The 8,925-nt window shown below is 39.0% G+C and overlaps 1 non-coding gene across 1 annotated transcript; it reads left to right on the forward strand.

Moving 5' to 3' along the window:
• The first annotated feature begins 8,132 nt into the window (after nt 1–8,132).
• Nucleotides 8,133–8,239, forward strand: LOC145587076 (small nucleolar RNA R71). The gene has a single exon (XR_014101119.1). It is a non-coding gene; the product is annotated as a small nucleolar RNA R71 (small nucleolar RNA).
• Nucleotides 8,240–8,925: the final 686 nt, after the last annotated feature.

The raw sequence follows: 8,925 nt of genomic DNA on the forward strand, positions 1-8,925 counted from the left end.
AAGGGCTTTCGCTACGTATTACAATCACAGAATTAATCTACCGGCATTAAATCTCATCTCTCGAATCTCGACTTAAACCATTTATAGATTAACCTGCCTATTGAAACTAGACCTAAACATCAATTCTCATCTCTCGAATCTCGAATCAATATTGTCAAACTCATGCATAAAAGATCAGGCCTAATCTAGTCACAGAGCATTAAATCAATCAATAGGAAATTAATATAGCATTGATAATTAACAACAATAAATTACCCCTTCATATTATTTATGGATCCCCATAAACCCTAGAAAAAGAACTACTCACACATAATTAAATCTAAACTAATCAAAGCAATAAAATAAAACATGATAGAAGGAATAAAATAAATAACTGAGATTAAGAGAAAAGAAATCGTTACCAAAGTAATCAGAATAAAGAGTTGAGTAAAGAACAAAGTATAAAGTGTAGAGAGAGAAAATAAGCTTAAGTAGAGAGAGAAAGTCTAAGAGAAAGAATTACAAAAGTAAAGAGAGAAATAAGGAAGTGTCCAAAAAAAAAGTCCTAACTTGCTTAACGAAAACATATTTATAATAAGCAAGGATCCTAAACTAAAACAAACTAAACGATACTTAAAAGATCTATCAGAGACACGCGCTCGACCGGGCGCCACACCGCCCGACCAGGCGCGCCTTTTTGATCGGGCGAAGGGTTGTTGCGATATAAGTCTTCTTTGCCCGATCGGGCGCGCCATCGGGCGGACCACCGGGCGGACCATCGGGCGGACCATCGGGCGGACCACCGGGCGGACCACCGGGTGGACCATCGGGCGGACACCCTTGGGCCGCTTAGAATCCTCGTTTAGGCTCGTAACTTTGCCCAAACCAAATATCCTCTTTGGGGCTTTAATCATTCAGTCCAAATGCCTCGTCTTCACACAAGTCGAGCCCTTATTCACCGGTTTGATTACTCTAACCGATCTTGGGCTACGAAAGATGGTCGTGCTCCTCCAATGCTCGTAGTTGCTCCATAAAATCCCGGGAAAGTACTCCAAAGGTGCAATTCCCTACAAAACTCAACCAAAACTACGAAAACACTAGAAAACACATATTAGTAATAAAAGTGGCTCTAAAGAGCCAAAAACACTACTAATAATGACCAAGGGACGGGGGTAAAATACTACATAAACTAGACATATCAAACTCCCCCAAGCCAAACCTTTGCTTGTCCCTAAGCAAAGAGCTCATCAATGAACATATAAAACATTCCTCACCCCAATAATCAAATCAAGCACAGACGATTCAAGGCAAATCTAATGAGCATGCTTAAATATCAATCAATCTCATTCATCCAATCACTCTTCCTCCCCAACAATTGTCAAATAGAGCAAACCACACGAGCATATAGAATTCAAGACTAGTGCTCACACACTCAACTCTCATTTATGTGGCGAGTAAAAGATGTACTCGATCGCTCTCCAACCACCCTTTTATGTGAACAATGCCCTCCCAAACTCACACACTCGTGTGTTTAAAAAGATAAGCACTCAACCTAATAGTCGACTCGGAATATGTCAATTCATAATTTGCATTGATAAACAACACTTTCACATCTACACAACTCTATGCACAAGGTCGGAAGGTCTTTAAAGCTTGTAATGTAAGGGCTAGGTGATGAGTGACATTTATGTCACTCCTAAGGAGTAGTTTTAGAGTCTTTTCCGTGTTTATTTTCCCTTATTTTCCTTTTATTCTCTTGTTTTCTCTTTAATAAAGTTTCTAGTTTATTTTGGTAATTTTGGTGTGTTTTAGTTTATTTTCTTTATTTTATTAGTTTTAGTCTATTTTCCTATTTTATTTTATTTATTTCTATTTTATTTATTTTATTTTATTTGTCTTGGTTTTATTTTATTTCGTCCTTTTTCTATTTTCATTTTTATTTATTTCTATTTTATTTATCTTATTCTATGTCCCGGTTCTCCAATGTGTATTTTTGGTTGTGTAGGTATGTTTTCGGGTTGAAGCACGGATTTCAAAGTCAAGTGGTTTGCATTGGATGTTCGAGACCCGAGTCAATCAAATGCATAAGCTGCTGCTCTTCCCTAATTCTGCTGCCAGCCTAACTTACACCACCCTTCTTCTTAACCTACACCACAACGCGCAGCACAACTCACCCACAAATACACCAGCAGCATCTCCCCTGCTCCTAGCCACCTCTCGCAATCCCATCACCAGCCACAAAAACAACAACGATAACTGCAACATCAACAACAACTTCCATCAGCCAACACCAACATCGCAACTCCCCTAATTCTACCACAACCACCACCAATTAAACCCCGCAACTCACGCAGCACAAAGCTCAACCTCGCCTGCTCCTCCAACCTCAACAACACCTCACGCACCCATCTCCCCTGTTCCCTTGCTTCACCCCGCAACACCACACACACACCACAGCATCAACCACCTCCAATCATCACCAGAAATTACCACCGAAACCACCACGCAACACCACCAACAGCAACACCAATTACAACCAGCAGCAACCCCTGCTCCAATTCACACACCTCGCGCAACCCCAACAACCACCAGCAATCACAACCACAACTCACAATCAACCAGCCGTACACAGCCACCACAATTACCTTCCCCCGCACCACCTCAACAACAACAAAACGACCACCAACAATCAGCAGCTTCAACCAACGCAACTCCAATTGCGACTACCCAGACCTTCGCGGCCGCGCAACTTTGTCAGAAGGCGCACAAATTGAGTCCAAAATCAGAGTCGAGGCAGAAGCTATCGCGCGACCTCTGTGCGACGTCTGTGCGGGCGCGCAATTATGGGTTAATCACGAGCTTCTCACGCGAGTTTTAATGAAAATTTAATGGCCTTGATTGATTGCTAGTTGATGAAGATGTCGGTGATGATGGTGTTTTGATAATGTGATTCGAGCCGTTGATGATGGTTGATCGATGGTGATGAAGAGCAGCCACGAAGAAGAAGGGAATGAAGGTCTGATGATGATTCGTGTATTTGGGGAATTTGTGGGTTTATTTCTTTTTCTTTTATTTTTATTTTCTTTTCCTTTTACTTTTCTTATTTTCTTTTCTCTTTTATTTTCTTTTCTCTTTTATTTTCTTTTTATTTCCTTTTCTTTCTTTATTTACTTTCTTCTTTTATTTTTCTATTTTTCCTAGTTTTATGAAGTTAGTATAAATACCCATTTTTGGGGTAATTAGAAGAAGAACAATTATTATCCATTTTCTACTCTCTAATTTAGTTTTAGGAGAGCTTCTCTCTCTAGGTTTAGATTAGAATTAGAGTAGTTTAGAGAGAGAAAGTAAGGGTTTTTCCATTGATGAACTTGGATATTGAAGAAGGAGCTTGATTGAATCTTTGCAAATCTTCATCTTCAATTAATGAGCAATCTCTTACTCTCTTTCTTTGTTTTTGTATTTAGTTTTATTTGCTTATTTTGATTTTCTTTCATTGCTTGTTGATCATGTTGATTCTTGATTATTTGTTGATTAATCTTGTTATTGTCATGATTAGTGAGTAATATCCCCATTGAGGGGATGGTTGTGGTGTAGTTGGATCTTGAGCATGTTCTAGGTTTAGAGTTGATTTATTTGTGATTAAAGTCTTTATATGCTTGATATTCTTTAATCTACTTGCAAAATGCATGTTGTTAGTTGATTAAAGGTGAATCTTTGCTAACAAGGAACGGAAGTTGACTTAGTTAAGGTTCATTGTTATCGATTGTTATTTAATAGTACCTCCTAGTATATGGTTCTAATGTGGAAACATAGAGGCTATGTTAGGAGAAGCCAATTGACCCCGGAAGGCGGCTAGATTGGACCCTTTATTTCGATATTTGAGCATGTTTAGTTCATAATTAATTCAACTTCTATGCTTTTGTTTATGTTCAAGTGAATGTTATACCTAAACCATTTCCCTTAATGTTTTATTTCTTGTTTTAGCATTTTTAGACTTTAGTTTATTTATCTCCTATTCCGGACTAGCTTAATTGTCGATAACATTTGGTGGTGTTTAACCGTTCTCTGTGGTTCGACCCCTATGCTTGCCTTATACTCGTATTAGGTTTGTTTAGGTTGTATAAATTGTATTTGATCTAGGGATAGACAATTGACGACGTGTTTATTCCCTTGTCACTAGGATAAAGGGTAAGAAATATTTGGGAACATGTGAGAGAAAAGCCATGCTTAAAGGGAGCCAAATCCTAATAAAACCAATGATCAAAATAAATAATGATCAACATCTCCAACATAACTAACTCCAACAAGAATCCACCAAATACTACTCCAAACAACATAAACAATCCCAACACTTACAATTTCACTCATAAAAATATGACAATGTAGAACTTGAGTGAATAAACAAACTTTGAACTCATTCTTTTTTCAAACTTGATACTTTTTTTTTTCTTTGAATTTTTCTTGGGCAACTCATATAGATAATTTGAACATATAACAATTTTTTTCTTTTGCTTTTTTTTTTCTTTTTATTCCACATTGGAAATTTCAACTTTGAAATACAAATTCTTATTTTTTCCAATCACAAAAATCAAAGAACAAATTACTCTTCTTATACCTCCACATTGTGCAAATAATGTGCACACTACAATTCCCTCACCTCACTAACTATAGCTCCCACAAGCCAAGCTTGGGACTAGTAACCAATGGGGCTAAAAAGGCTTGTAATGTGGCTAAATAAACAATAAAAGGGCACACGCAACAACATGGGTAGCAAGAAGGGAACAAATGTATCTAATATCGTCTGAAGGCTACCTAAAAGAATGAACGCCTTCGTCCTCCTCATGTGCATAATAGGTGAGTCATGAAATACTACTCATAGTTGCAAACCAATACTCAAATTCATTAACATACCAGGAACTAAACACACATTCCTAACCAAATCAACTAGTCAAGCACTATATTCACAAGTAGTTGGACAAAATTGACGCATGTTTAGGCATCCAAGCAATTAAACTTCAAATCATGACCAACAAGTCCACAATGCTTATCATCAATAACCAAGAATCAAAACAAATTTTCTCAAGTATGGGGCATAGAGAAGCATGATTTACAATTCATTGGAACGTATTTTTGGATTTTTTAATTTTTCAATTTTTTTGTATTTTTCTTATAGGAAAGCAATAAAACTACACTAGGAAAGCAATAAAACTACACTAAACATACCAAGAGAGAGAGTGAAAGATATACCATATGAACACGAGAACCTCCCCCCAAGCTAAATCAGACAATGTCCTCATTGTCTTAAGCGGAAGCAAGTATTCAAGGTGACTACTCTTCATAATCACCACATCAATGTCACCAAAGCCTCAGGATTTCAATGCATCTCTTTGGAACAAAATTGGGCAAGAAAGAAACAAAGTGTTAGTGGAAAAAAGATAAAAATTGAGTCAGGTGCACTATTCTGATCATAACTTTTGATATATAATTGATAACGCAATTATTCCAATTGCATTGGAAAGTAGACTTGAAGAGCTTTCCAACGATAGGTCACACGCCAAAAGCGGATAAGAAACGCAAAAGTTATGGTCTGTCAAAGTTGAGCAGTTTTGCTGATCCGCTCTCGCGCCCGGTAGGGCGGTATAAACCCTCTAAATTCTCTTTGTTCTCGCGCCCAGTCGGGCAGTCGAAATGTCCATACTCGTCGACTCTCGCGCCCGGTCGGGCAAAAATTGTCAATTTTTCACCCTTGCTCTCGCGCCCGGTCAGGCGGTCCTTCGCGCGGTCGGGCTCGAGGCAATGTTTTGTACGAGAGACTCCTACTCTTTTTTCCAAATTTAACTAACTCTTTTCCTTCTAACCTGTACAACTCAATAAACTCATTAAACTCTCTCCTCTCTCCTCTCACAAGAAATAGAAAGAAGACTAAAAAAAACAAGAAAAATACGAGTTGCCTCTCGCAAAGAGCTGGTTTATTTAGGTCCCGCACGACCCTCTTACCACATGTCGGGAAGTTAAGCCCCTTGGCCTATCGCCTGGTCGGGTGGTTCTTCACCCGGTTGAGCGATTTTTAAACCACGACTCGGCTTCTTAACACGCCCTGTAAGGCGCCAATTCAGCCTATTGGGTGGATCCTCATTGGCTTGAACTGGTGGGTCTTTACTTTTGTTCGATTGAGAACCCTTTTTGACCGTTGGTTGCCTCGATTTATCACTTTGTTGAGCTATTACAACACGATCTGGTGAAACTCTCACTATAGGCTAAGTTTCCGCAACTTGTGTACTTATTTCCACCTTCTCATCTTCAAAACCAAGACCTTCACAGTATAAGGCTCTCTCTATTGCGTCCACTTCCTCTATCCATCGGTTAGTTGTACCTGTAGAAGATGCAACACACGATACCGCCTCCAAGGGATCTTTAACAAAAGCTTGTGGCTTATTAGAACAATTACCAACCACATCAATTTTATAACACTTCTCCTCTAGTATGGGGCTTTTAGGGTTATTATTCAAATTAAAAACAATTTTATCATCCCCTACTGATTGTGTCAATTTACCACATTTTACATCTATAATTGCTCCAGCAGTATTAAGGAAGGGTCTACCCAAGATAATTGGGGTATGCAAATCCTCAGCCATATCAAGAACAACAAAATCCACAGGTATATAAAATTTACCTACTCTAACAGGGACGTCTTCTAGAATGCCTATGGGGTATTTAGAAGAACGATCAGCCATTTGCAGAGTAATATTAGTAGACTTTAATTTACCCATTTTTAGCTTTAAACACACAGATAATGGCATGACACTAACACTAGCGCCCAAATCACACAATGCATTATCAATCATTAAATTGCCAATATGACAAGGGATAGAAAAACTACTGGGATCTTTTAGTTTGGGTGGAGATTTATTTTGTAGTACGGCACTGCATTCAGCAGTAAAAGCGACAGTCTCTACCTCACTAATAGACCTTTTCCTAGTCAATATTTCTTTCATGAATTTTGCATATGCAGGTATTTACGTGATTAATTCTGTAAAGGGAACTGTTACCTGCAAATCCTTCACCATGTCAAGGAACTTACCAAACTGCTTATCCACCTTGGTTTTCAAATGTCGATTTGGGAATGGTAGTTTGATAATTGGTTGTTGCACATCATTACTCCTGTCTTGAGTTACAACCTTCCCTGGAGTTTTACCCTGCAATGTAACATCAGAAATATTAGTACTACCCTTTAGCCCTGCAGGGCTAGGATTAATATCCCTTGGTATAAAGGAATCAGGATTAGCAATTTCTGTTGAAACAGGTTCATCTTCTTTGGGCATAGGAGGCCCATCATGGTGTGAACCACTCTTGAGGGTAATTGCAAATGCCTGATTTGTGGGTTGTACTGGTTGCGATGGTAGGGCTCCTTGTGGGCGAACCTTAAGAGCAGCGGCTAACTGTGCAATTTGAGTATCTATGACTTTATTGTGGGCTACAATCGAGTCAATTTGTGAGTCTCTACTCTCCATATGCTTTTGCATACTAGTTAACATCGCTCTAATTTCTGATAAAGCTGGGTCAGAAGGTGGTGGAGGAGTTTGTGGTTGGTTTTTCTGGCCAGCATTGGGATGGTAATATTTCTGCTGAGGTGGTGGTGCTGGTTGTTGTGGAGGTGGAGGTGTGAGATTTTGCACATTACTGCTCCTGTAGGAAAGGTAAGGATGGTTCCGATACCCGGGATTATAGGTGTTGGAGTATGGGTTATTTTGCTTGATGGACTGAAAAGCGTTAACCTGCTCCATGGACTCCTACACTCATGTTCCCAATGACCTACAATTCCACAATTTTCACAGAAAGCATCATTAGCATTATTATCAATTGTAGAAACATTAGTTATTTTAGAATTAGCAGTAGTAAGGTTATCCAATTTCTGACAAATAGAGGTTAATTGAGATTGCAAAAAGGATACAGAATCGACGTGGTGTTTTCCCTTGTTTGCAAAACCTCTAGGATTCCCATATTGGGAATTATGGATCGCCATATCTTCAATAACCTGACCTGCATCATCAACATTGAGGTTCATAAACCTCCCATTAGCTGCAGAATCCGAAATTGCTCTAGAAGAATTTCCGATCCCATTGTAGAAAGCTTGTATCAACTGCCACTGTGCTAAGTTATGATGAGGGCACTCTCTCTGCAGGTCTTTGAATCTCTCCCAAGCTTCATATAGTGACTCATCTGGCTCTTGGGCGAAATTTTGAATTGCGCTTCTCAATAGAGCTGTTTTCTCTACAGGGTAATACTTGTTATAAAAATTCAAAACAAGAGTCTCCCAATTAGTAATGCCAAGTGCAAATCTATTTAAACCATTAAACCACATTTTAGCTTTTCCACATAAAGAGAAAGGGAAGAGAATCTCCCTTATTTGGTCTTGCGTGACCCCAGCTTGCCTTATAGTGTTACAATATTGACAGTAGTCGGCAATGTGTAGATTAGGGTCTTCACCCTTAGCTCCACTAAATTGCTTCCTTTCTATCATCGTGATGAACTGGGGCTTGATCTCGAATTGAACTCCCTCGAGATCTGGCGTAGGAGAAAGGTAGGGAAAATGCGCCAAAGATGGCTGAGAATAGTCGCTGAGCTTTTTAGGTGGATTTTCTCCCATCTCTAATTCTGATTCTGAAGAAGTGTCTGGATCACTAGAATCAGATGAAGGGTCTCTAGGAATTTCACCACCAGAACTCGCCAGTATTTGCTTGTATAAATTCTTTTGCCTATGGAAAGAGCGCTCGATCTCAGGATCGAAAGGAATGTAGCCTGATCTGGAACACCTGGGCATAAACAAAGAACTAGACAACAGATATGAGAACTGTCCCAAAAAACTTATGTTCTCCGGGACGAAGGAAAATAATCTAGACTACAAAAACAATTAGAAATAAAAAATATAACTGTTTCCCCGGCAAC

This window comes from Chenopodium album, chromosome 16, assembly GCF_948465745.1.
Source record: "Chenopodium album chromosome 16, dcCheAlbu1.1, whole genome shotgun sequence".
In the NCBI taxonomy this organism is placed as follows: domain Eukaryota; kingdom Viridiplantae; phylum Streptophyta; class Magnoliopsida; order Caryophyllales; family Amaranthaceae; genus Chenopodium; species Chenopodium album.